This window comes from Triturus cristatus, chromosome 8 (genome assembly GCF_964204655.1).
Source record: "Triturus cristatus chromosome 8, aTriCri1.1, whole genome shotgun sequence".
Lineage (NCBI taxonomy): Eukaryota > Metazoa > Chordata > Amphibia > Caudata > Salamandridae > Triturus > Triturus cristatus.
The window spans coordinates 55,795,340-55,822,582 of record NC_140591.1 but is presented as its reverse complement, the minus strand read 5'-3'; the positions used below and the strand labels follow the sequence as shown (position 1 = coordinate 55,822,582).

The 27,243-nt window shown below is 37.5% G+C and overlaps 10 non-coding genes across 10 annotated transcripts; all 10 read right to left on the bottom strand.

Annotated features, from left to right (window-relative positions):
* Positions 1-3,684: 3,684 nt before the first annotated feature.
* Positions 3,685-3,757, bottom strand: TRNAF-GAA (transfer RNA phenylalanine (anticodon GAA)). Its single transcript has one exon. It is a non-coding gene; the product is annotated as a tRNA-Phe (tRNA).
* A 5,757-nt stretch (positions 3,758-9,514) lies between these two features.
* Positions 9,515-9,587, bottom strand: TRNAF-GAA (transfer RNA phenylalanine (anticodon GAA)). The gene has a single exon. It is a non-coding gene; the product is annotated as a tRNA-Phe (tRNA).
* A 2,840-nt stretch (positions 9,588-12,427) lies between these two features.
* On the bottom strand, positions 12,428-12,500 carry TRNAF-GAA (transfer RNA phenylalanine (anticodon GAA)). The gene has a single exon. It is a non-coding gene; the product is annotated as a tRNA-Phe (tRNA).
* Positions 12,501-15,340: 2,840 nt separating this feature from the next.
* TRNAF-GAA (transfer RNA phenylalanine (anticodon GAA)) lies at positions 15,341-15,413 on the bottom strand. The gene has a single exon. It is a non-coding gene; the product is annotated as a tRNA-Phe (tRNA).
* Positions 15,414-18,253: 2,840 nt separating this feature from the next.
* TRNAF-GAA (transfer RNA phenylalanine (anticodon GAA)) lies at positions 18,254-18,326 on the bottom strand. Its single transcript has one exon. It is a non-coding gene; the product is annotated as a tRNA-Phe (tRNA).
* A 2,840-nt stretch (positions 18,327-21,166) lies between these two features.
* On the bottom strand, positions 21,167-21,239 carry TRNAF-GAA (transfer RNA phenylalanine (anticodon GAA)). The gene has a single exon. It is a non-coding gene; the product is annotated as a tRNA-Phe (tRNA).
* A 1,675-nt stretch (positions 21,240-22,914) lies between these two features.
* On the bottom strand, positions 22,915-22,987 carry TRNAF-GAA (transfer RNA phenylalanine (anticodon GAA)). The gene has a single exon. It is a non-coding gene; the product is annotated as a tRNA-Phe (tRNA).
* A 1,096-nt stretch (positions 22,988-24,083) lies between these two features.
* On the bottom strand, positions 24,084-24,156 carry TRNAF-GAA (transfer RNA phenylalanine (anticodon GAA)). The gene has a single exon. It is a non-coding gene; the product is annotated as a tRNA-Phe (tRNA).
* A 1,675-nt stretch (positions 24,157-25,831) lies between these two features.
* On the bottom strand, positions 25,832-25,904 carry TRNAF-GAA (transfer RNA phenylalanine (anticodon GAA)). Its single transcript has one exon. It is a non-coding gene; the product is annotated as a tRNA-Phe (tRNA).
* Positions 25,905-26,999: 1,095 nt separating this feature from the next.
* Positions 27,000-27,072, bottom strand: TRNAF-GAA (transfer RNA phenylalanine (anticodon GAA)). Its single transcript has one exon. It is a non-coding gene; the product is annotated as a tRNA-Phe (tRNA).
* Between the last annotated feature and the right edge of the window lie 171 nt (positions 27,073-27,243).

Here is a 27,243-nt window from a genome sequence, read left to right as displayed (position 1 = left end):
AATTCGTCATCAAAGCTGATGGCAAGAGAGGTGGAAGCAAGTTTAGAAGGAGGACAGAAAGACAACTTTTTGTTGAAGTTATCATGTTGTTGATCAGTTGATAAAATATTTTGAGAAATAAAGAAAAAAAAACTAGAGCTGATTTCAAGAAATATTTTGCAAGAATGTAGGATCCCCTCGCACTGTGCTGAAAGTCAGGATTGAATCAGGTACCTTAAGCTCTTCAGTCTAACGATCTCCCAACTGAGATATTTCAGCCAACAAGTCCCTGTGGCCTCCTGATGTATTATTAATAATTGTAGACGATACATACAGAACCTGGTCATTCTATTTTCGTTTATAGTTATATGTTAAAGTGTCCAGTATCATTCAGCAGGTAACTTGGTCTGATGAGTGAATATCCTTTTTAGGGGACAATGTAGGTAGAATTTTTTTTTCTAAACTCTGAATTGACTTATACTCTGAAACACAGACCTATATGGCCAGGGTGTACAAGCTATGTCATCTGACTACTGACAGTTTTGTATAAGGGGAATTGGAGGCTGATGCAGGCAAAGCTTTACTTTAAAATAAAGCAAGAAGTTTCAAATAAATGAGGCATAGTTGAATACAAGAGAGGTGGAAGCAAGTTTGAAAAGAAGACAGAAAGTAAATAATATGTTGAATTGATTGTGTTGTTGATCAGATTGATAAAAGGTTTTGATAAAGAAGAGCGTTGATTTAACTCCAAACAGCTTTCGAGACATGAAAAGCAGAGGTTGAAATTGTGCCGAAACCCGGGATTGAACCAGGGACCTTTAGATCTTCAGACTAACGCTCTCCCAACTGAGCTATTTCGGCCTGCTGGTAGTTTGGGTCTTCATCCTTTCTTTTAAACTTCCCAAGAAAATAGATGCTCAACCTCATGCTAGAGCTATGTTTTAAGATGTCCTGTATCATTCATCAGTTAACGGGTGCAATAGGTAAATAGCATTTTTCGGATCCAGGTTAGGTAGCTTTTTTTTTTACTCTGAATGGACTAGCACCATATTACACAGAGGTATTTGGCCTGAGTAGGTAAGCTATGTCATCTGAATACTGAAATCTGTGTTCAAGGAGAAGTGGAAGCTGATGCAGACAAGAGTTTACTTTACAAAAAAGCATGAAATAGGAAACATTTGTAGTCGAAGCTGAATGCAAGAGAGGTGGAAGCAAATTTAGAAGGAGGACAGAAAGACAATTCTATGTTGAATTGATCATGTTGTCGATCAGTTGATCAAATATTTTGATAAATAAAGAAAGAAAAACTTGAGCTGATACCAAGAAATATTTTGCGAGAAGCAAGAAACCTCTCAGACTTTTCCGAAACCCAGCATTGAACAAGGGACTTTTAGATTTTCAATCTAACACTCTCCCAACTGAGCTATTTCATCCAGCTGGCCATTTTGGCTTTCTGTTGTATTTTTGATAATTGTTAAAGATAAATGCAGACCCTGGTCATTCTATCTGCATGTGCAGTTATGTGTTAAATTGTCCAATATTATTCAGCAGCTAAATTGGTCTGATGGGTGAATTTCCTTTTTAGGAGCCAAGTTAGTTAGAAGATGTTTGTAAACTATGAATGGATTTATACTCAGACACACAGACCTATATGGCGAGGGTAGGCAAACTAGGTCATCTGACTACTAACAGTTTTGTATAAGGGGAACTCGAGGCTGATGCAGGCAAAGCTTTACTTTCAATTAAAGGAAGAATTGGCAAATAAAGCAGGTAAAGTTGAATACAAGAGAGGTGGAAGCAAGTTTGACAGAAAGACAGAATGTAAAAAATATGTTGAAATGGTTGTCTTATCGATCAGCTTGATAAAAGGTTTTGATCATTATAAACAACGTCAATATGAGTTGACTCCAAATAGCATTTGTGGCATGCAAAGCAGAAGTTCAAAATGTGCCTAAACCCGGGATTGAACCAGGGAACTTTAGATCTTCAGTCTACTGCTCTCCCAACTGAGCTATTTCATCCAGCTGGCAATTTTGGCTTTCTGTTGTATTTTTTATAATTGTTAAAGATAAATGCAGAACCTGGTCACTCTATCTGCATGTGCAGTTATGTGTTAAATTGTCCAGTATTATTCAGTAGCTAAATTGGTCTGATTGGTGAATTTCCTTTTTAGGAGCCAAGTTAGTTAGATGATGTTTGTAAACTATGAATGGACTTATACTCAGAAACACAGACCTATATGGCGAGGGTCGGCAAGCTAGGTCATCTGACTACTAACAGTTTTGTATAAGGGGAACTGGAGGCTGATGCAGGCAAAGCTTTACTTTCAATTAAAGGAAGAATTGGGAAATAAAGGAGGCAAAGTTGAATACAAGAGAGGTGGAAGCAAGTTTGAAAGAAAGACAGAAAGTAAATAATATGTTGAATTAATTGTATTGTCGATTATCTTGATAAAAGGTTTTGATCATTATAAACAAAGTCAATATGAGTTGACTCAAAATAGTCTTTGTGGCATGCAAAGCAGAAGTTCAAAATGTGCCGAAACCCGGGATCGAACCAGGGACCTTTAGATCTTCTGTCTAACACTCTCCCAACTGAGCTATTTCGGCCTGCCAGCAGCTATAGTATTCAGCCTCTTTTTTTGAACAATCCCAGAACAGAGATGCAGAACCTGGATTTTCAATCTGAGGTTAGAGCTGTGTTTTAATGTGTCCTGCATTGTTCAGCAGCTAACTGGTGAAATGGGTGAGTAGTGTTTTTGGGATAAATGTTAGGTCGTTTTTCTTTTAAAACTCTGAGTGGACCAGCACTGTATTACACAGACGTATGTCGCCTGAGTAGGTAAGCTATGTCATCTCAATACTGACAACTTTGTTCAAGGAGAAGTGAAAGCTGATGCAGACAAGAGTTTACTTTGAAAAAAGTATAAAATGGGATAAATTCGTCATCAAAGCTGATGGCAAGAGAGGTGGAAGCAAGTTTAGAAGGAGGACAGAAAGACAACTTTTTGTTGAAGTTATCATGTTGTTGATCAGTTGATAAAATATTTTGAGAAATAAAGAAAAAAAAACTAGAGCTGATTTCAAGAAATATTTTGCAAGAATGTAGGATCCCCTCGCACTGTGCTGAAAGTCAGGATTGAATCAGGTACCTTAAGCTCTTCAGTCTAACGATCTCCCAACTGAGATATTTCAGCCAACAAGTCCCTGTGGCCTCCTGATGTATTATTAATAATTGTAGACGATACATACAGAACCTGGTCATTCTATTTTCGTTCATAGTTATGTGTTAAAGTGTCCAGTATCATTCAGCAGGTAACTTGGTCTGATGAGTGAATATCCTTTTTAGGGGACAAGGTAGGTAGAATTTTTTTTTCTAAACTCTGAATTGACTTATACTCTGAAACACAGACCTATATGGCCAGGGTGTACAAGCTATGTCATCTGACTACTGACAGTTTTGTATAAGGGGAATTGGAGGCTGATGCAGGCAAAGCTTTACTTTAAAATAAAGCAAGAAGTTGCAAATAAATGAGGCATAGTTGAATACAAGAGAGGTGGAAGCAAGTTTGAAAGGAAGACAGAAAGTAAATAATATGTTGAATTGATTGTGTTGTTGATCAGATTGATAAAAGGTTTTGATAAAGAAGAGCGTTGATTTAACTCCAAACAGCTTTTGTGACATGAAAAGCAGAAGTTGAAATTGTGCCGAAACCCGGGATTGAACCAGGGACCTTTAGATCTTCAGTCTAACGCTCTCCCAACTGAGCTATTTCGGCCTGCTGGTAGCTTGGGTCTTCATTCTTTCTTTTAAACTTCCCAAGAAAATAGATGCTCAACCTCATGCTAGAGCTATGTTTTAAGATGTCCTGTATCATTCATCAGTTAACGGGTGCAATAGGTAAAAAGCATTTTTCGGATCCAGGTTAGGTAGCTTTTTTTTTTACTCTGAATGGACTAGCACCATATTACACAGAGGTATTTGGCCTGAGTAGGTAAGCTATGTCATCTGAATACTGAAATCTGTGTTCAAGGAGAAGTGGAAGCTGATGCAGACAAGAGTTTACTTTACAAAAAAGCATGAAATAGGAAACATTTGTAGTCGAAGCTGAATGCAAGAGAGGTGGAAGCAAATTTAGAAGGAGGACAGAAAGACAATTCTATGTTGAATTGATCATGTTGTCGATCAGTTGATCAAATATTTTGATAAATAAAGAAAAACTTGAGCTGATACCAAGAAATATTTTGTGAGAAGCAAGAAACCTCTCAGACTTTTCCGAAACCCAGCATTGAACAAGAGACTTTTAGATTTTCAATCTAACACTCTCCCAACTGAGCTATTTCATCCAGCTGGCCATTTTGGCTTTCTGTTGTATTTTTGATAATTGTTAAAGATAAATGCAGACCCTGGTCATTCTATCTGCATGTGCAGTTATGTGTTAAATTGTCCAATATTATTCAGCAGCTAAATTGGTCTGATGGGTGAATTTCCTTTTTAGGAGCCAAGTTAGTTAGAAGATGTTTGTAAACTATGAATGGACTTATACTCAGACACACAGACCTATATGGCGAGGGTAGGCAAACTAGGTCATCTGACTACTAACAGTTTTGTATAAGGGGAACTCGAGGCTGATGCAGGCAAAGCTTTACTTTCAATTAAAGGAAGAATTGGCAAATAAAGCAGGTAAAGTTGAATACAAGAGAGGTGGAAGCAAGTTTGACAGAAATACAGAATGTAAAAAATATGTTGAAATGGTTGTCTTATCGATCAGCTTGATAAAAGGTTTTGATCATTATAAACAACGTCAATATGAGTTGACTCCAAATAGCATTTGTGGCATGCAAAGCAGAAGTTCAAAATGTGCCTAAAGCCGGGATTGAACCAGGGACCTTTAGATCATCAGTCTACTGCTCTCCCAACTGAGCTATTTCATCCAGCTGGCAATTTTGGCTTTCTGTTGTATTTTTTATAATTGTTAAAGATAAATGCAGAACCTGGTCACTCTATCTGCATGTGCAGTTATGTGTTAAATTGTCCAGTATTATTCAGTAGCTAAATTGGTCTGATGGGTGAATTTCCTTTTTAGGAGCCAAGTTAGTTAGATGATGTTTGTAAACTATGAATGGACTTATACTCAGAAACACAGACCTATATGGCGAGGGTCGGCAAGCTAGGTCATCTGACTACTAACAGTTTTGTATGAGGGGAACTGGAGGCTGATGCAGGCAAAGCTTTACTTTCAATTAAAGGAAGAATTGGGAAATAAAGGAGGCAAAGTTGAATACAAGAGAGGTGGAAGCAAGTTTGAAAGAAAGACAGAAAGTAAATAATATGTTGAATTAATTGTATTGTCGATTATCTTGATAAAAGGTTTTGATCATTATAAACAAAGTCAATATGAGTTGACTCAAAATAGTCTTTGTGGCATGCAAAGCAGAAGTTCAAAATGTGCCGAATCCCGGGATCGAACCAGGGACCTTTAGATCTTCAGTCTAACGCTCTCCCAACTGAGCTATTTCGGCCTGCCAGCAGTTATAGTATTCAGCCTCTTTTTTTGAACAATCCCAGAACAGAGATGCAGAACCTGGATTTTCAATCTGAGGTTAGAGCTGTGTTTTAATGTGTCCTGCATTGTTCAGCAGCTAACTGGTGAAATGGGTGAGTAGCGTTTTTGGGATAAATGTTAGGTCGTTTTTCTTTTAAAACTCTAAGTGGACCAGCACTGTATTACACAGACGTATGTCGCCTGAGTAGGTAAGCTATGTCATCTCAATACTGACAACTTTGTTCAAGGAGAAGTGAAAGCTGATGCAGAGAAGAGTTTACTTTGAAAAAAGTATAAAATGGGATAAATTCGTCATCAAAGCTGATGGCAAGAGAGGTGGAAGCAAGTTTAGAAGGAGGACAGAAAGACAACTTTTTGTTGAAGTTATCATGTTGTTGATCAGTTGATAAAATATTTTGAGAAATAAAGAAAAAAAAACTAGAGCTGATTTCAAGAAATATTTTGCAAGAATGTAGGATCCCCTCGCACTGTGCTGAAAGTCAGGATTGAATCAGGTACCTTAAGCTCTTCAGTCTAACGATCTCCCAACTGAGATATTTCAGCCAACAAGTCCCTGTGGCCTCCTGATGTATTATTAATAATTGTAGACGATACATACAGAACCTGGTCATTCTATTTTCGTTTATAGTTATATGTTAAAGTGTCCAGTATCATTCAGCAGGTAACTTGGTCTGATGAGTGAATATCCTTTTTAGGGGACAATGTAGGTAGAATTTTTTTTTCTAAACTCTGAATTGACTTATACTCTGAAACACAGACCTATATGGCCAGGGTGTACAAGCTATGTCATCTGACTACTGACAGTTTTGTATAAGGGGAATTGGAGGCTGATGCAGGCAAAGCTTTACTTTAAAATAAAGCAAGAAGTTTCAAATAAATGAGGCATAGTTGAATACAAGAGAGGTGGAAGCAAGTTTGAAAAGAAGACAGAAAGTAAATAATATGTTGAATTGATTGTGTTGTTGATCAGATTGATAAAAGGTTTTGATAAAGAAGAGCGTTGATTTAACTCCAAACAGCTTTCGAGACATGAAAAGCAGAGGTTGAAATTGTGCCGAAACCCGGGATTGAACCAGGGACCTTTAGATCTTCAGACTAACGCTCTCCCAACTGAGCTATTTCGGCCTGCTGGTAGTTTGGGTCTTCATCCTTTCTTTTAAACTTCCCAAGAAAATAGATGCTCAACCTCATGCTAGAGCTATGTTTTAAGATGTCCTGTATCATTCATCAGTTAACGGGTGCAATAGGTAAATAGCATTTTTCGGATCCAGGTTAGGTAGCTTTTTTTTTTACTCTGAATGGACTAGCACCATATTACACAGAGGTATTTGGCCTGAGTAGGTAAGCTATGTCATCTGAATACTGAAATCTGTGTTCAAGGAGAAGTGGAAGCTGATGCAGACAAGAGTTTACTTTACAAAAAAGCATGAAATAGGAAACATTTGTAGTCGAAGCTGAATGCAAGAGAGGTGGAAGCAAATTTAGAAGGAGGACAGAAAGACAATTCTATGTTGAATTGATCATGTTGTCGATCAGTTGATCAAATATTTTGATAAATAAAGAAAGAAAAACTTGAGCTGATACCAAGAAATATTTTGCGAGAAGCAAGAAACCTCTCAGACTTTTCCGAAACCCAGCATTGAACAAGGGACTTTTAGATTTTCAATCTAACACTCTCCCAACTGAGCTATTTCATCCAGCTGGCCATTTTGGCTTTCTGTTGTATTTTTGATAATTGTTAAAGATAAATGCAGACCCTGGTCATTCTATCTGCATGTGCAGTTATGTGTTAAATTGTCCAATATTATTCAGCAGCTAAATTGGTCTGATGGGTGAATTTCCTTTTTAGGAGCCAAGTTAGTTAGAAGATGTTTGTAAACTATGAATGGATTTATACTCAGACACACAGACCTATATGGCGAGGGTAGGCAAACTAGGTCATCTGACTACTAACAGTTTTGTATAAGGGGAACTCGAGGCTGATGCAGGCAAAGCTTTACTTTCAATTAAAGGAAGAATTGGCAAATAAAGCAGGTAAAGTTGAATACAAGAGAGGTGGAAGCAAGTTTGACAGAAAGACAGAATGTAAAAAATATGTTGAAATGGTTGTCTTATCGATCAGCTTGATAAAAGGTTTTGATCATTATAAACAACGTCAATATGAGTTGACTCCAAATAGCATTTGTGGCATGCAAAGCAGAAGTTCAAAATGTGCCTAAACCCGGGATTGAACCAGGGAACTTTAGATCTTCAGTCTACTGCTCTCCCAACTGAGCTATTTCATCCAGCTGGCAATTTTGGCTTTCTGTTGTATTTTTTATAATTGTTAAAGATAAATGCAGAACCTGGTCACTCTATCTGCATGTGCAGTTATGTGTTAAATTGTCCAGTATTATTCAGTAGCTAAATTGGTCTGATTGGTGAATTTCCTTTTTAGGAGCCAAGTTAGTTAGATGATGTTTGTAAACTATGAATGGACTTATACTCAGAAACACAGACCTATATGGCGAGGGTCGGCAAGCTAGGTCATCTGACTACTAACAGTTTTGTATAAGGGGAACTGGAGGCTGATGCAGGCAAAGCTTTACTTTCAATTAAAGGAAGAATTGGGAAATAAAGGAGGCAAAGTTGAATACAAGAGAGGTGGAAGCAAGTTTGAAAGAAAGACAGAAAGTAAATAATATGTTGAATTAATTGTATTGTCGATTATCTTGATAAAAGGTTTTGATCATTATAAACAAAGTCAATATGAGTTGACTCAAAATAGTCTTTGTGGCATGCAAAGCAGAAGTTCAAAATGTGCCGAAACCCGGGATCGAACCAGGGACCTTTAGATCTTCTGTCTAACACTCTCCCAACTGAGCTATTTCGGCCTGCCAGCAGCTATAGTATTCAGCCTCTTTTTTTGAACAATCCCAGAACAGAGATGCAGAACCTGGATTTTCAATCTGAGGTTAGAGCTGTGTTTTAATGTGTCCTGCATTGTTCAGCAGCTAACTGGTGAAATGGGTGAGTAGTGTTTTTGGGATAAATGTTAGGTCGTTTTTCTTTTAAAACTCTGAGTGGACCAGCACTGTATTACACAGACGTATGTCGCCTGAGTAGGTAAGCTATGTCATCTCAATACTGACAACTTTGTTCAAGGAGAAGTGAAAGCTGATGCAGACAAGAGTTTACTTTGAAAAAAGTATAAAATGGGATAAATTCGTCATCAAAGCTGATGGCAAGAGAGGTGGAAGCAAGTTTAGAAGGAGGACAGAAAGACAACTTTTTGTTGAAGTTATCATGTTGTTGATCAGTTGATAAAATATTTTGAGAAATAAAGAAAAAAAAACTAGAGCTGATTTCAAGAAATATTTTGCAAGAATGTAGGATCCCCTCGCACTGTGCTGAAAGTCAGGATTGAATCAGGTACCTTAAGCTCTTCAGTCTAACGATCTCCCAACTGAGATATTTCAGCCAACAAGTCCCTGTGGCCTCCTGATGTATTATTAATAATTGTAGACGATACATACAGAACCTGGTCATTCTATTTTCGTTCATAGTTATGTGTTAAAGTGTCCAGTATCATTCAGCAGGTAACTTGGTCTGATGAGTGAATATCCTTTTTAGGGGACAAGGTAGGTAGAATTTTTTTTTCTAAACTCTGAATTGACTTATACTCTGAAACACAGACCTATATGGCCAGGGTGTACAAGCTATGTCATCTGACTACTGACAGTTTTGTATAAGGGGAATTGGAGGCTGATGCAGGCAAAGCTTTACTTTAAAATAAAGCAAGAAGTTGCAAATAAATGAGGCATAGTTGAATACAAGAGAGGTGGAAGCAAGTTTGAAAGGAAGACAGAAAGTAAATAATATGTTGAATTGATTGTGTTGTTGATCAGATTGATAAAAGGTTTTGATAAAGAAGAGCGTTGATTTAACTCCAAACAGCTTTTGTGACATGAAAAGCAGAAGTTGAAATTGTGCCGAAACCCGGGATTGAACCAGGGACCTTTAGATCTTCAGTCTAACGCTCTCCCAACTGAGCTATTTCGGCCTGCTGGTAGCTTGGGTCTTCATTCTTTCTTTTAAACTTCCCAAGAAAATAGATGCTCAACCTCATGCTAGAGCTATGTTTTAAGATGTCCTGTATCATTCATCAGTTAACGGGTGCAATAGGTAAAAAGCATTTTTCGGATCCAGGTTAGGTAGCTTTTTTTTTTACTCTGAATGGACTAGCACCATATTACACAGAGGTATTTGGCCTGAGTAGGTAAGCTATGTCATCTGAATACTGAAATCTGTGTTCAAGGAGAAGTGGAAGCTGATGCAGACAAGAGTTTACTTTACAAAAAAGCATGAAATAGGAAACATTTGTAGTCGAAGCTGAATGCAAGAGAGGTGGAAGCAAATTTAGAAGGAGGACAGAAAGACAATTCTATGTTGAATTGATCATGTTGTCGATCAGTTGATCAAATATTTTGATAAATAAAGAAAAACTTGAGCTGATACCAAGAAATATTTTGTGAGAAGCAAGAAACCTCTCAGACTTTTCCGAAACCCAGCATTGAACAAGAGACTTTTAGATTTTCAATCTAACACTCTCCCAACTGAGCTATTTCATCCAGCTGGCCATTTTGGCTTTCTGTTGTATTTTTGATAATTGTTAAAGATAAATGCAGACCCTGGTCATTCTATCTGCATGTGCAGTTATGTGTTAAATTGTCCAATATTATTCAGCAGCTAAATTGGTCTGATGGGTGAATTTCCTTTTTAGGAGCCAAGTTAGTTAGAAGATGTTTGTAAACTATGAATGGACTTATACTCAGACACACAGACCTATATGGCGAGTGTAGGCAAACTAGGTCATCTGACTACTAACAGTTTTGTATAAGGGGAACTCGAGGCTGATGCAGGCAAAGCTTTACTTTCAATTAAAGGAAGAATTGGCAAATAAAGCAGGTAAAGTTGAATACAAGAGAGGTGGAAGCAAGTTTGACAGAAAGACAGAATGTAAAAAATATGTTGAAATGGTTGTCTTATCGATCAGCTTGATAAAAGGTTTTGATCATTATAAACAACGTCAATATGAGTTGACTCCAAATAGCATTTGTGGCATGCAAAGCAGAAGTTCAAAATGTGCCTAAACCCTGGATTGAACCAGGGACCTTTAGATCTTCAGTCTACTGCTCTCCCAACTGAGCTATTTCATCCAGCTGGCAATTTTGGCTTTCTGTTGTATTTTTTATAATTGTTAAAGATAAATGCAGAACCTGGTCACTCTATCTGCATGTGCAGTTATGTGTTAAATTGTCCAGTATTATTCAGTAGCTAAATTGGTCTGATGGGTGAATTTCCTTTTTAGGAGCCAAGTTAGTTAGATGATGTTTGTAAACTATGAATGGACTTATACTCAGAAACACAGACCTATATGGCGAGGGTCGGCAAGCTAGGTCATCTGACTACTAACAGTTTTGTATAAGGGGAACTGGAGGCTGATGCAGGCAAAGCTTTACTTTCAATTAAAGGAAGAATTGGGAAATAAAGGAGGCAAAGTTGAATACAAGAGAGGTGGAAGCAAGTTTGAAAGAAAGACAGAAAGTAAATAATATGTTGAATTAATTGTATTGTCGATTATCTTGATAAAAGGTTTTGATCATTATAAACAAAGTCAATATGAGTTGACTCAAAATAGTCTTTGTGGCATGCAAAGCAGAAGTTCAAAATGTGCCGAAACCCGGGATCGAACCAGGGACCTTTAGGTCTTCAGTCTAACGCTCTCCCAACTGAGCTATTTCGGCCTGCCAGCAGTTATATTATTCAGCCTCTTTTTTTGAACAATCCCAGAACAGAGATGCAGAACCTGGATTTTCAATCTGAGGTTAGAGCTGTGTTTTAATGTGTCCTGCATTGTTCAGCAGCTAACTGGTGAAATGGGTGAGTAGCGTTTTTGGGATAAATGTTAGGTCGTTTTTCTTTTAAAACTCTAAGTGGACCAGCACTGTATTACACAGACGTATGTCGCCTGAGTAGGTAAGCTATGTCATCTCAATACTGACAACTTTGTTCAAGGAGAAGTGAAAGCTGATGCAGACAAGAGTTTACTTTGAAAAAAGTATAAAATGGGATAAATTCGTCATCAAAGCTGATGGCAAGAGAGGTGGAAGCAAGTTTAGAAGGAGGACAGAAAGACAACTTTTTGTTGAAGTTATCATGTTGTTGATCAGTTGATAAAATATTTTGAGAAATAAAGAAAAAAAAACTAGAGCTGATTTCAAGAAATATTTTGCAAGAATGTAGGATCCCCTCGCACTGTGCTGAAAGTCAGGATTGAATCAGGTACCTTAAGCTCTTCAGTCTAACGATCTCCCAACTGAGATATTTCAGCCAACAAGTCCCTGTGGCCTCCTGATGTATTATTAATAATTGTAGACGATACATACAGAACCTGGTCATTCTATTTTCGTTTATAGTTATGTGTTAAAGTGTCCAGTATCATTCAGCAGGTAACTTGGTCTGATGAGTGAATATCCTTTTTAGGGGACAATGTAGGTAGAATTTTTTTTTCTAAACTCTGAATTGACTTATACTCTGAAACACAGACCTATATGGCCAGGGTGTACAAGCTATGTCATCTGACTACTGACAGTTTTGTATAAGGGGAATTGGAGGCTGATGCAGGCAAAGCTTTACTTTAAAATAAAGCAAGAAGTTGCAAATAAATGAGGCATAGTTGAATACAAGAGAGGTGGAAGCAAGTTTGAAAGGAAGACAGAAAGTAAATAATATGTTGAATTGATTGTGTTGTTGATCAGATTGATAAAAGGTTTTGATAAAGAAGAGCGTTGATTTAACTCCAAACAGCTTTTGTGACATGAAAAGCAGAAGTTGAAATTGTGCCGAAACCCGGGATTGAACCAGGGACCTTTAGATCTTCAGTCTAACGCTCTCCCAACTGAGCTATTTCGGCCTGCTGGTAGTTTGGGTCTTCATCCTTTCTTTTAAACTTCTCAAGAAAATAGATGCTCAACCTCATGCTAGAGCTATGTTTTAAGATGTCCTGTATCATTCATCAGTTAACGGGTGCAATAGGTAAAAAGCATTTTTCGGATCCAGGTTAGGTAGCTTTTTTTTTTACTCTGAATGGACTAGCACCATATTACACAGAGGTATTTGGCCTGAGTAGGTAAGCTATGTCATCTGAATACTGAAATCTGTGTTCAAGGAGAAGTGGAAGCTGATGCAGACAAGAGTTTACTTTACAAAAAAGCATGAAATAGGAAACATTTGTAGTCGAAGCTGAATGCAAGAGAGGTGGAAGCAAATTTAGAAGGAGGACAGAAAGACAATTCTATGTTGAATTGATCATGTTGTCGATCAGTTGATCAAATATTTTGATAAATAAAGAAAAACTTGAGCTGATGCCAAGAAATATTTTGTGAGAAGCAAGAAACCTCTCAGACTTTTCCGAAACCCAGCATTGAACAAGAGACTTTTAGATTTTCAATCTAACACTCTCCCAACTGAGCTATTTCATCCAGCTGGCCATTTTGGCTTTCTGTTGTATTTTTGATAATTGTTAAAGATAAATGCAGACCCTGGTCATTCTATCTGCATGTGCAGTTATGTGTTAAATTGTCCAATATTATTCAGCAGCTAAATTGGTCTGATGGGTGAATTTCCTTTTTAGGAGCCAAGTTAGTTAGAAGATGTTTGTAAACTATGAATGGATTTATACTCAGACACACAGACCTATATGGCGAGGGTAGGCAAACTAGGTCATCTGACTACTAACAGTTTTGTATAAGGGGAACTCGAGGCTGATGCAGGCAAAGCTTTACTTTCAATTAAAGGAAGAATTGGCAAATAAAGCAGGTAAAGTTGAATACAAGAGAGGTGGAAGCAAGTTTGACAGAAAGACAGAATGTAAAAAATATGTTGAAATGGTTGTCTTATCGATCAGCTTGATAAAAGGTTTTGATCATTATAAACAACGTCAATATGAGTTGACTCCAAATAGCATTTGTGGCATGCAAAGCAGAAGTTCAAAATGTGCCTAAACCCGGGATTGAACCAGGGACCTTTAGATCTTCAGTCTACTGCTCTCCCAACTGAGCTATTTCATCCAGCTGGCAATTTTGGCTTTCTGTTGTATTTTTTATAATTGTTAAAGATAAATGCAGAACCTGGTCACTCTATCTGCATGTGCAGTTATGTGTTAAATTGTCCAGTATTATTCAGTAGCTAAATTGGTCTGATTGGTGAATTTCCTTTTTAGGAGCCAAGTTAGTTAGATGATGTTTGTAAACTATGAATGGACTTATACTCAGAAACACAGACCTATATGGCGAGGGTCGGCAAGCTAGGTCATCTGACTACTAACAGTTTTGTATAAGGGGAACTGGAGGCTGATGCAGGCAAAGCTTTACTTTCAATTAAAGGAAGAATTGGGAAATAAAGGAGGCAAAGTTGAATACAAGAGAGGTGGAAGCAAGTTTGAAAGAAAGACAGAAAGTAAATAATATGTTGAATTAATTGTATTGTCGATTATCTTGATAAAAGGTTTTGATCATTATAAACAAAGTCAATATGAGTTGACTCAAAATAGTCTTTGTGGCATGCAAAGCAGAAGTTCAAAATGTGCCGAAACCCGGGATCGAACCAGGGACCTTTAGATCTTCTGTCTAACACTCTACCAACTGAGCTATTTCGGCCTGCCAGCAGCTATAGTATTCAGCCTCTTTTTTTGAACAATCCCAGAACAGAGATGCAGAACCTGGATTTTCAATCTGAGGTTAGAGCTGTGTTTTAATGTGTCCTGCATTGTTCAGCAGCTAACTGGTGAAATGGGTGAGTAGTGTTTTTGGGATAAATGTTAGGTCGTTTTTCTTTTAAAACTCTGAGTGGACCAGCACTGTATTACACAGACGTATGTCGCCTGAGTAGGTAAGCTATGTCATCTCAATACTGACAACTTTGTTCAAGGAGAAGTGAAAGCTGATGCAGACAAGAGTTTACTTTGAAAAAAGTATAAAATGGGATAAATTCGTCATCAAAGCTGATGGCAAGAGAGGTGGAAGCAAGTTTAGAAGGAGGACAGAAAGACAACTTTTTGTTGAAGTTATCATGTTGTTGATCAGTTGATAAAATATTTTGAGAAATAAAGAAAAAAAAACTAGAGCTGATTTCAAGAAATATTTTGCAAGAATGTAGGATCCCCTCGCACTGTGCTGAAAGTCAGGATTGAATCAGGTACCTTAAGCTCTTCAGTCTAACGATCTCCCAACTGAGATATTTCAGCCAACAAGTCCCTGTGGCCTCCTGATGTATTATTAATAATTGTAGACGATACATACAGAACCTGGTCATTCTATTTTCGTTCATAGTTATGTGTTAAAGTGTCCAGTATCATTCAGCAGGTAACTTGGTCTGATGAGTGAATATCCTTTTTAGGGGACAAGGTAGGTAGAATTTTTTTTTCTAAACTCTGAATTGACTTATACTCTGAAACACAGACCTATATGGCCAGGGTGTACAAGCTATGTCATCTGACTACTGACAGTTTTGTATAAGGGGAATTGGAGGCTGATGCAGGCAAAGCTTTACTTTAAAATAAAGCAAGAAGTTGCAAATAAATGAGGCATAGTTGAATACAAGAGAGGTGGAAGCAAGTTTGAAAGGAAGACAGAAAGTAAATAATATGTTGAATTGATTGTGTTGTTGATCAGATTGATAAAAGGTTTTGATAAAGAAGAGCGTTGATTTAACTCCAAACAGCTTTTGTGACATGAAAAGCAGAAGTTGAAATTGTGCCGAAACCCGGGATTGAACCAGGGACCTTTAGATCTTCAGTCTAACGCTCTCCCAACTGAGCTATTTCGGCCTGCTGGTAGTTTGGGTCTTCATCCTTTCTTTTAAACTTCCCAAGAAAATAGATGCTCAACCTCATGCTAGAGCTATGTTTTAAGATGTCCTGTATCATTCATCAGTTAACGGGTGCAATAGGTAAAAAGCATTTTTCGGATCCAGGTTAGGTAGCTTTTTTTTTTACTCTGAATGGACTAGCACCATATTACACAGAGGTATTTGGCCTGAGTAGGTAAGCTATGTCATCTGAATACTGAAATCTGTGTTCAAGGAGAAGTGGAAGCTGATGCAGACAAGAGTTTACTTTACAAAAAAGCATGAAATAGGAAACATTTGTAGTCGAAGCTGAATGCAAGAGAGGTGGAAGCAAATTTAGAAGGAGGACAGAAAGACAATTCTATGTTGAATTGATCATGTTGTCGATCAGTTGATCAAATATTTTGATAAATAAAGAAAAACTTGAGCTGATACCAAGAAATATTTTGTGAGAAGCAAGAAACCTCTCAGACTTTTCCGAAACCCAGCATTGAACAAGAGACTTTTAGATTTTCAATCTAACACTCTCCCAACTGAGCTATTTCATCCAGCTGGCCATTTTGGCTTTCTGTTGTATTTTTGATAATTGTTAAAGATAAATGCAGACCCTGGTCATTCTATCTGCATGTGCAGTTATGTGTTAAATTGTCCAATATTATTCAGCAGCTAAATTGGTCTGATGGGTGAATTTCCTTTTTAGGAGCCAAGTTAGTTAGAAGATGTTTGTAAACTATGAATGGACTTATACTCAGACACACAGACCTATATGGCGAGTGTAGGCAAACTAGGTCATCTGACTACTAACAGTTTTGTATAAGGGGAACTCGAGGCTGATGCAGGCAAAGCTTTACTTTCAATTAAAGGAAGAATTGGCAAATAAAGCAGGTAAAGTTGAATACAAGAGAGGTGGAAGCAAGTTTGACAGAAAGACAGAATGTAAAAAATATGTTGAAATGGTTGTCTTATCGATCAGCTTGATAAAAGGTTTTGATCATTATAAACAACGTCAATATGAGTTGACTCCAAATAGCATTTGTGGCATGCAAAGCAGAAGTTCAAAATGTGCCTAAACCCTGGATTGAACCAGGGACCTTTAGATCTTCAGTCTACTGCTCTCCCAACTGAGCTATTTCATCCAGCTGGCAATTTTGGCTTTCTGTTGTATTTTTTATAATTGTTAAAGATAAATGCAGAACCTGGTCACTCTATCTGCATGTGCAGTTATGTGTTAAATTGTCCAGTATTATTCAGTAGCTAAATTGGTCTGATGGGTGAATTTCCTTTTTAGGAGCCAAGTTAGTTAGATGATGTTTGTAAACTATGAATGGACTTATACTCAGAAACACAGACCTATATGGCGAGGGTCGGCAAGCTAGGTCATCTGACTACTAACAGTTTTGTATAAGGGGAACTGGAGGCTGATGCAGGCAAAGCTTTACTTTCAATTAAAGGAAGAATTGGGAAATAAAGGAGGCAAAGTTGAATACAAGAGAGGTGGAAGCAAGTTTGAAAGAAAGACAGAAAGTAAATAATATGTTGAATTAATTGTATTGTCGATTATCTTGATAAAAGGTTTTGATCATTATAAACAAAGTCAATATGAGTTGACTCAAAATAGTCTTTGTGGCATGCAAAGCAGAAGTTCAAAATGTGCCGAAACCCGGGATCGAACCAGGGACCTTTAGGTCTTCAGTCTAACGCTCTCCCAACTGAGCTATTTCGGCCTGCCAGCAGTTATATTATTCAGCCTCTTTTTTTGAACAATCCCAGAACAGAGATGCAGAACCTGGATTTTCAATCTGAGGTTAGAGCTGTGTTTTAATGTGTCCTGCATTGTTCAGCAGCTAACTGGTGAAATGGGTGAGTAGCGTTTTTGGGATAAATGTTAGGTCGTTTTTCTTTTAAAACTCTAAGTGGACCAGCACTGTATTACACAGACGTATGTCGCCTGAGTAGGTAAGCTATGTCATCTCAATACTGACAACTTTGTTCAAGGAGAAGTGAAAGCTGATGCAGACAAGAGTTTACTTTGAAAAAAGTATAAAATGGGATAAATTCGTCATCAAAGCTGATGGCAAGAGAGGTGGAAGCAAGTTTAGAAGGAGGACAGAAAGACAACTTTTTGTTGAAGTTATCATGTTGTTGATCAGTTGATAAAATATTTTGAGAAATAAAGAAAAAAAAACTAGAGCTGATTTCAAGAAATATTTTGCAAGAATGTAGGATCCCCTCGCACTGTGCTGAAAGTCAGGATTGAATCAGGTACCTTAAGCTCTTCAGTCTAACGATCTCCCAACTGAGATATTTCAGCCAACAAGTCCCTGTGGCCTCCTGATGTATTATTAATAATTGTAGACGATACATACAGAACCTGGTCATTCTATTTTCGTTTATAGTTATGTGTTAAAGTGTCCAGTATCATTCAGCAGGTAACTTGGTCTGATGAGTGAATATCCTTTTTAGGGGACAATGTAGGTAGAATTTTTTTTTCTAAACTCTGAATTGACTTATACTCTGAAACACAGACCTATATGGCCAGGGTGTACAAGCTATGTCATCTGACTACTGACAGTTTTGTATAAGGGGAATTGGAGGCTGATGCAGGCAAAGCTTTACTTTAAAATAAAGCAAGAAGTTGCAAATAAATGAGGCATAGTTGAATACAAGAGAGGTGGAAGCAAGTTTGAAAGGAAGACAGAAAGTAAATAATATGTTGAATTGATTGTGTTGTTGATCAGATTGATAAAAGGTTTTGATAAAGAAGAGCGTTGATTTAACTCCAAACAGCTTTTGTGACATGAAAAGCAGAAGTTGAAATTGTGCCGAAACCCGGGATTGAACCAGGGACCTTTAGATCTTCAGTCTAACGCTCTCCCAACTGAGCTATTTCGGCCTGCTGGTAGTTTGGGTCTTCATCCTTTCTTTTAAACTTCCCAAGAAAATAGATGCTCAACCTCATGCTAGAGCTATGTTTTAAGATGTCCTGTATCATTCATCAGTTAACTGGTGCAATAGGTAAAAAGCATTTTTCGGATCCAGGTTAGGTAGCTTTTTTTTTTACTCTGAATGGACTAGCACCATATTACACAGAGGTATTTGGCCTGAGTAGGTAAGCTATGTCATCTGAATACTGAAATCTGTGTTCAAGGAGAAGTGGAAGCTGATGCAGACAAGAGTTTACTTTACAAAAAAGCATGAAATAGGAAACATTTGTAGTCGAAGCTGAATGCAAGAGAGGTGGAAGCAAATTTAGAAGGAGGACAGAAAGACAATTCTATGTTGAATTGATCATGTTGTCGATCAGTTGATCAAATATTTTGATAAATAAAGAAAAACTTGAGCTGATACCAAGAAATATTTTGTGAGAAGCAAGAAACCTCTCAGACTTTTCCGAAAGCCAGCATTGAACAAGAGACTTTTAGATTTTCAATCTAACACTCTCCCAACTGAGCTATTTCATCCAGCTGGCCATTTTGGCTTTCTGTTGTATTTTTGATAATTGTTAAAGATAAATGCAGACCCTGGTCATTCTATCTGCATGTGCAGTTATGTGTTAAATTGTCCAATATTATTCAGCAGCTAAATTGGTCTGATGGGTGAATTTCCTTTTTAGGAGCCAAGTTAGTTAGAAGATGTTTGTAAACTATGAATGGACTTATACTCAGACACACAGACCTATATGGCGAGTGTAGGCAAACTAGGTCATCTGACTACTAACAGTTTTGTATAAGGGGAACTCGAGGCTGATGCAGGCAAAGCTTTACTTTCAATTAAAGGAAGAATTGGCAAATAAAGCAGGTAAAGTTGAATACAAGAGAGGTGGAAGCAAGTTTGACAGAAAGACAGAATGTAAAAAATATGTTGAAATGGTTGTCTGATCGATCAGCTTGATAAAAGGTTTTGATCATTATAAACAACGTCAATATGAGTTGACTCCAAATAGCATTTGTGGCATGCAAAGCAGAAGTTCAAAATGTGCCTAAACCCTGGATTGAACCAGGGACCTTTAGATCTTCAGTCTACTGCTCTCCCAACTGAGCTATTTCATCCAGCTGGCAATTTTGGCTTTCTGTTGTATTTTTTATAATTGTTAAAGATAAATGCAGAACCTGGTCACTCTATCTGCATGTGCAGTTATGTGTTAAATTGTCCAGTATTATTCAGTAGCTAAATTGGTCTGATGGGTGAATTTCCTTTTTAGGAGCCAAGTTAGTTAGATGATGTTTGTAAACTATGAATGGACTTATACTCAGAAACACAGACCTATATGGCGAGGGTCGGCAAGCTAGGTCATCTGACTACTAACAGTTTTGTATAAGGGGAACTGGAGGCTGATGCAGGCAAAGCTTTACTTTCAATTAAAGGAAGAATTGGGAAATAAATGAGGCAAAGTTGAATACAAGAGAGGTGGAAGCAAGTTTGAAAGAAAGACAGAAAGTAAATAATATGTTGAATTAATTGTATTGTCGATTATCTTGATAAAAGGTTTTGATCATTATAAACAAAGTCAATATGAGTTGACTCAAAATAGTCTTTGTGGCATGCAAAGCAGAAGTTCAAAATGTGCCGAAACCCGGGATCGAACCAGGGACCTTTAGGTCTTCAGTCTAACGCTCTCCCAACTGAGCTATTTCGGCCTGCCAGCAGTTATATTATTCAGCCTCTTTTTTTGAACAATCCCAGAACAGAGATGCAGAACCTGGATTTTCAATCTGAGGTTAGAGCTGTGTTTTAATGTGTCCTGCATTGTTCAGCAGCTAACTGGTGAAATGGGTGAGTAGCGTTTTTGGGATAAATGTTAGGTCGTTTTTCTTTTAAAACTCTAAGTGGACCAGCACTGTATTACACAGACGTATGTCGCCTGAGTAGGTAAGCTATGTCATCTCAATACTGACAACTTTGTTCAAGGAGAAGTGAAAGCTGATGCAGACAAGAGTTTACTTTGAAAAAAGTATAAAATGGGATAAATTCGTCATCAAAGCTGATGGCAAGAGAGGTGGAAGCAAGTTTAGAAGGAGGACAGAAAGACAACTTTTTGTTGAAGTTATCATGTTGTTGATCAGTTGATAAAATATTTTGAGAAATAAAGAAAAAAAAACTAGAGCTGATTTCAAGAAATATTTTGCAAGAATGTAGGATCCCCTCGCACTGTGCTGAAAGTCAGGATTGAATCAGGTACCTTAAGCTCTTCAGTCTAACGATCTCCCAACTGAGATATTTCAGCCAACAAGTCCCTGTGGCCTCCTGATGTATTATTAATAATTGTAGACGATACATACAGAACCTGGTCATTCTATTTTCGTTTATAGTTATGTGTTAAAGTGTCCAGTATCATTCAGCAGGTAACTTGGTCTGATGAGTGAATATCCTTTTTAGGGGACAATGTAGGTAGAATTTTTTTTTCTAAACTCTGAATTGACTTATACTCTGAAACACAGACCTATATGGCCAGGGTGTACAAGCTATGTCATCTGACTACTGACAGTTTTGTATAAGGGGAATTGGAGGCTGATGCAGGCAAAGCTTTACTTTAAAATAAAGCAAGAAGTTTCAAATAAATGAGGCATAGTTGAACACAAGAGAGGTGGAAGCAAGTTTGAAAAGAAGACAGAAAGTAAATAATATGTTGAATTGATTGTGTTGTTGATCAGATTGATAAAAGGTTTTGATAAAGAAGAGCGTTGATTTAACTCCAAACAGCTTTTGAGACATGAAAATCAGAGGTTGAAATTGTGCCGAAACCCGGGATTGAACCAGGGACCTTTAGATCTTCAGTCTAACGCTCTCCCAACTGAGCTATTTCGGCCTGCTGGTAGTTTGGGTCTTCATCCTTTCTTTTAAACTTCCCAAGAAAATAGTTGCTCAACCTCATGCTAGAGCTATGTTTTAAGATGTCCTGTATCATTCATCAGTTAACGGGTGCAATAGGTAAATAGCATTTTTCGGATCCAGGTTAGGTAGCTTTTTTTTTTACTCTGAATGGACTAGCACCATATTACACAGAGGTATTTGGCCTGAGTAGGTAAGCTATGTCATCTGAATACTGAAATCTGTGTTCAAGGAGAAGTGGAAGCTGATGCAGACAAGAGTTTACTTTACAAAAAATCATGAAATAGGAAACATTTGTAGTCGAAGCTGAATGCAAGAGAGGTGGAAGCAAATTTAGAAGGAGGACAGAAAGACAATTCTATGTTGAATTGATCATGTTGTCGATCAGTTGATCAAATATTTTGATAAATAAAGAAAGAAAAACTTGAGCTGATACCAAGAAATATTTTGTGAGAAGCAAGAAACCTCTCAGACTTTTCCGAAACCCAGCATTGAAAAAGGGACTTTTAGATTTTCAATCTAACACTCTCCCAACTGAGCTATTTCATCCAGCTGGCCATTTTGGCTTTCTGTTGTATTTTTGATAATTGTTAAAGATAAATGCAGACCCTGGTCATTCTATCTGCATGTGCAGTTATGTGTTAAATTGTCCAATATTATTCAGCAGCTAAATTGGTCTGATGGGTGAATTTCCTTTTTAGGAGCCATGTTAGTTAGAAGATGTTTGTAAACTATGAATGGACTTATACTCAGACACACAGACCTATATGGCGAGGGTAGGCAAACTAGGTCATCTGACTACTAACAGTTTTGTATAAGGGGAACTCGAGGCTGATACAGGCAAAGCTTTACTTTCAATTAAAGGAAGATTTGGCAAATAAAGCAGGTAAAGTTGAATACAAGAGAGGTGGAAGCAAGTTTGACAGAAAGACAGAATGTAAAAAATATGTTGAAATGGTTGTCTTATCGATCAGCTTGATAAAAGGTTTTGATCATTATAAACAACGTCAATATGAGTTGACTCCAAATAGCATTTGTGGCATGCAAAGCAGAAGTTCAAAATGTGCCTAAAGCCGGGATTGAACCAGGGACCTTTAGATCTTCAGTCTACTGCTCTCCCAACTGAGCTATTTCATCCAGCTGGCAATTTTGGCTTTCTGTTGTATTTTTTATAATTGTTAAAGATAAATGCAGAACCTGGTCACTCTATCTGCATGTGCAGTTATGTGTTAAATTGTCCAGTATTATTCAGTAGCTAAATTGGTCTGATGGGTGAATTTCCTTTTTAGGAGCCAAGTTAGTTAGATGATGTTTGTAAACTATGAATGGACTTATACTCAGAAACACAGACCTATATGGCGAGGGTCGGCAAGCTAGGTCATCTGACTACTAACAGTTTTGTATAAGGGGAACTGGAGGCTGATGCAGGCAAAGCTTTACTTTCAATTAAAGGAAGAATTGGGAAATAAAGGAGGCAAAGTTGAATACAAGAGAGGTGGAAGCAAGTTTGAAAGAAAGACAGAAAGTAAATAATATGTTGAATTAATTGTATTGTCGATTATCTTGATAAAAGGTTTTGATCATTATAAACAAAGTCAATATGAGTTGACTCAAAATAGTCTTTGTGGCATGCAAAGCAGAAGTTCAAAATGTGCCGAAACCCGGGATCGAACCAGGGACCTTTAGATCTTCAGTCTAACGCTCTCCCAACTGAGCTATTTCGGCCTGCCAGCAGTTATAGTATTCAGCCTCTTTTTTTGAACAATCCCAGAACAGAGATGCAGAACCTGGATTTTCAATCTGAGGTTAGAGCTGTGTTTTAATGTGTCCTGCATTGCTCAGCAGCTAACTGGTGAAATGGGTGAGTAGCGTTTTTGGGATAAATGTTAGGTCGTTTTTCTTTTAAAACTCTAAGTGGACCAGCACTGTATTACACAGACGTATGTCGCCTGAGTAGGTAAGCTATGTCATCTCAATACTGACAACTTTGTTCAAGGAGAAGTGAAAGCTGATGCAGAGAAGAGTTTACTTTGAAAAAAGTATAAAATGGGATACATTCGTCATCAAAGCTGATGGCAAGAGAGGTGGAAGCAAGTTTAGAAGGAGGACAGAAAGAAAACTTTTTGTTGAAGTTATCATGTTGTTGATCAGTTGATAAAATATTTTGAGAAATAAAGAAAAAAAAACTAGAGCTGATTTCAAGAAATATTTTGCAAGAATGTAGGATCCCCTCGCACTGTGCTGAAAGTCAGGATTGAATCAGGTACCTTAAGCTCTTCAGTCTAACGATCTCCCAACTGAGATATTTCAGCCAACAAGTCCCTGTGGCCTCCTGATGTATTATTAATAATTGTAGACGATACATACAGAACCTGGTCATTCTATTTTCGTTTATAGTTATATGTTAAAGTGTCCAGTATCATTCAGCAGGTAACTTGGTCTGATGAGTGAATATCCTTTTTAGGGGACAATGTAGGTAGAATTTTTTTTTCTAAACTCTGAATTGACTTATACTCTGAAACACAGACCTATATGGCCAGGGTGTACAAGCTATGTCATCTGACTACTGACAGTTTTGTATAAGGGGAATTGGAGGCTGATGCAGGCAAAGCTTTACTTTAAAATAAAGCAAGAAGTTTCAAATAAATGAGGCATAGTTGAATACAAGAGAGGTGGAAGCAAGTTTGAAAAGAAGACAGAAAGTAAATAATATGTTGAATTGATTGTGTTGTTGATCAGATTGATAAAAGGTTTTGATAAAGAAGAGCGTTGATTTAACTCCAAACAGCTTTCGAGACATGAAAAGCAGAGGTTGAAATTGTGCCGAAACCCGGGATTGAACCAGGGACCTTTAGATCTTCAGTCTAACGCTCTCCCAACTGAGCTATTTCGGCCTGCTGGTAGTTTGGGTCTTCATCCTTTCTTTTAAACTTCCCAAGAAAATAGATGCTCAACCTCATGCTAGAGCTATGTTTTAAGATGTCCTGTATCATTCATCAGTTAACGGGTGCAATAGGTAAATAGCATTTTTCGGATCCAGGTTAGGTAGCTTTTTTTTTTACTCTGAATGGACTAGCACCATATTACACAGAGGTATTTGGCCTGAGTAGGTAAGCTATGTCATCTGAATACTGAAATCTGTGTTCAAGGAGAAGTGGAAGCTGATGCAGACAAGAGTTTACTTTACAAAAAAGCATGAAATAGGAAACATTTGTAGTCGAAGCTGAATGCAAGAGAGGTGGAAGCAAATTTAGAAGGAGGACAGAAAGACAATTCTATGTTGAATTGATCATGTTGTCGATCAGTTGATCAAATATTTTGATAAATAAAGAAAGAAAAACTTGAGCTGATACCAAGAAATATTTTGCGAGAAGCAAGAAACCTCTCAGACTTTTCCGAAACCCAGCATTGAACAAGGGACTTTTAGATTTTCAATCTAACACTCTCCCAACTGAGCTATTTCATCCAGCTGGCCATTTTGGCTTTCTGTTGTATTTTTGATAATTGTTAAAGATAAATGCAGACCCTGGTCATTCTATCTGCATGTGCAGTTATGTGTTAAATTGTCCAATATTATTCAGCAGCTAAATTGGTCTGATGGGTGAATTTCCTTTTTAGGAGCCAAGTTAGTTAGAAGATGTTTGTAAACTATGAATGGATTTATACTCAGACACACAGACCTATATGGCGAGGGTAGGCAAACTAGGTCATCTGACTACTAACAGTTTTGTATAAGGGGAACTCGAGGCTGATGCAGGCAAAGCTTTACTTTCAATTAAAGGAAGAATTGGCAAATAAAGCAGGTAAAGTTGAATACAAGAGAGGTGGAAGCAAGTTTGACAGAAAGACAGAATGTAAAAAATATGTTGAAATGGTTGTCTTATCGATCAGCTTGATAAAAGGTTTTGATCATTATAAACAACGTCAATATGAGTTGACTCCAAATAGCATTTGTGGCATGCAAAGCAGAAGTTCAAAATGTGCCTAAACCCGGGATTGAACCAGGGACCTTTAGATCTTCAGTCTACTGCTCTCCCAACTGAGCTATTTCATCCAGCTGGCAATTTTGGCTTTCTGTTGTATTTTTTATAATTGTTAAAGATAAATGCAGAACCTGGTCACTCTATCTGCATGTGCAGTTATGTGTTAAATTGTCCAGTATTATTCAGTAGCTAAATTGGTCTGATGGGTGAATTTCCTTTTTAGGAGCCAAGTTAGTTAGATGATGTTTGTAAACTAGGAATGGACTTATACTCAGAAACACAGACCTATATGGCGAGGGTCGGCAAGCTAGGTCATCTGACTACTAACAGTTTTGTATAAGGGGAACTGGAGGCTGATGCAGGCAAAGCTTTACTTTCAATTAAAGGAAGAATTGGGAAATAAAGGAGGCAAAGTTGAATACAAGAGAGGTGGAAGCAAGTTTGAAAGAAAGACAGAAAGTAAATAATATGTTGAATTAATTGTATTGTTGATTATCTTGATAAAAGGTTTTGATCATTATAAACAAAGTCAATATGAGTTGACTCAAAATAGTCTTTGTGGCATGCAAAGCAGAAGTTCAAAATGTGCCGAAACCCGGGATCGAACCAGGGACCTTTAGATCTTCAGTCTAACGCTCTCCCAACTGAGCTATTTCGGCCTGCCAGCAGCTATAGTATTCAGCCTCTTTTTTGAACAATCCCAGAACAGAGATGCAGAACCTGGATTTTCAACCTGAGGTTAGAGCTGTGTTTTAATGTGTCCTGCATTGTTCAGCAGCTAACTGGTGAAATGGGTGAGTAGCGTTTTTGGGATAAATGTTAGGTCGTTTTTCTTTTAAAACTCTAAGTGGACCAGCACTGTATTACACAGACGTATGTCGCCTGAGTAGGTAAGCTATGTCATCTCAATACTGACAACTTTGTTCAAGGAGAAGTGAAAGCTGATGCAGACAAGAGTTTACTTTGAAAAAAGTATAAAATGGGATAAATTCGTCATCAAAGCTGATGGCAAGAGAGGTGGAAGCAAGTTCAGAAGGAGGACAGAAAGACAACTTTTTGTTGAAGTTATCATGTTGTTGATCAGTTGATAAAATATTTTGAGAAATAAAGAAAAAAAAACTAGAGCTGATTTCAAGAAATATTTTGCAAGAATGTAGGATCCCCTCGCACTGTGCTGAAAGTCAGGATTGAATCAGGTACCTTAAGCTCTTCAGTCTAACGATCTCCCAACTGAGATATTTCAGCCAACAAGTCCCTGTGGCCTCCTGATGTATTATTAATAATTGTAGACGATACATACAGAACCTGGTCATTCTATTTTCGTTTATAGTTATGTGTTAAAGTGTCCAGTATCATTCAGCAGGTAACTTGGTCTGATGAGTGAATATCCTTTTTAGGGGACAATGTAGGTAGAATTTTTTTTTCTAAACTCTGAATTGACTTATACTCTGAAACACAGACCTATATGGCCGGGGTGTACAAGCTATGTCATCTGACTACTGACAGTTTTGTATAAGGGGAATTGGAGGCTGATGCAGGCAAAGCTTTACTTTAAAATAAAGCAAGAAGTTTCAAATAAATGAGGCATAGTTGAATACAAGAGAGGTGGAAGCAAGTTTGAAAAGAAGACAGAAAGTAAATAATATGTTGAATTAATTGTGTTGTTGATCAGATTGATAAAAGGTTTTGATAAAGAAGAGCGTTGATTTAACTCCAAACAGCTTTTGAGACATGAAAATCAGAGGTTGAAATTGTGCCGAAACCCGGGATTGAACCAGGGACCTTTAGATCTTCAGTCTAACGCTCTCCCAACTGAGCTATTTCGGCCTGCTGGTAGTTTGGGTCTTCATCCTTTCTTTTAAACTTCCCAAGAAAATAGTTGCTCAACCTCATGCTAGAGCTATGTTTTAAGATGTCCTGTATCATTCATCAGTTAACGGGTGCAATAGGTAAATAGCATTTTTCGGATCCAGGTTAGGTAGCTTTTTTTTTTACTCT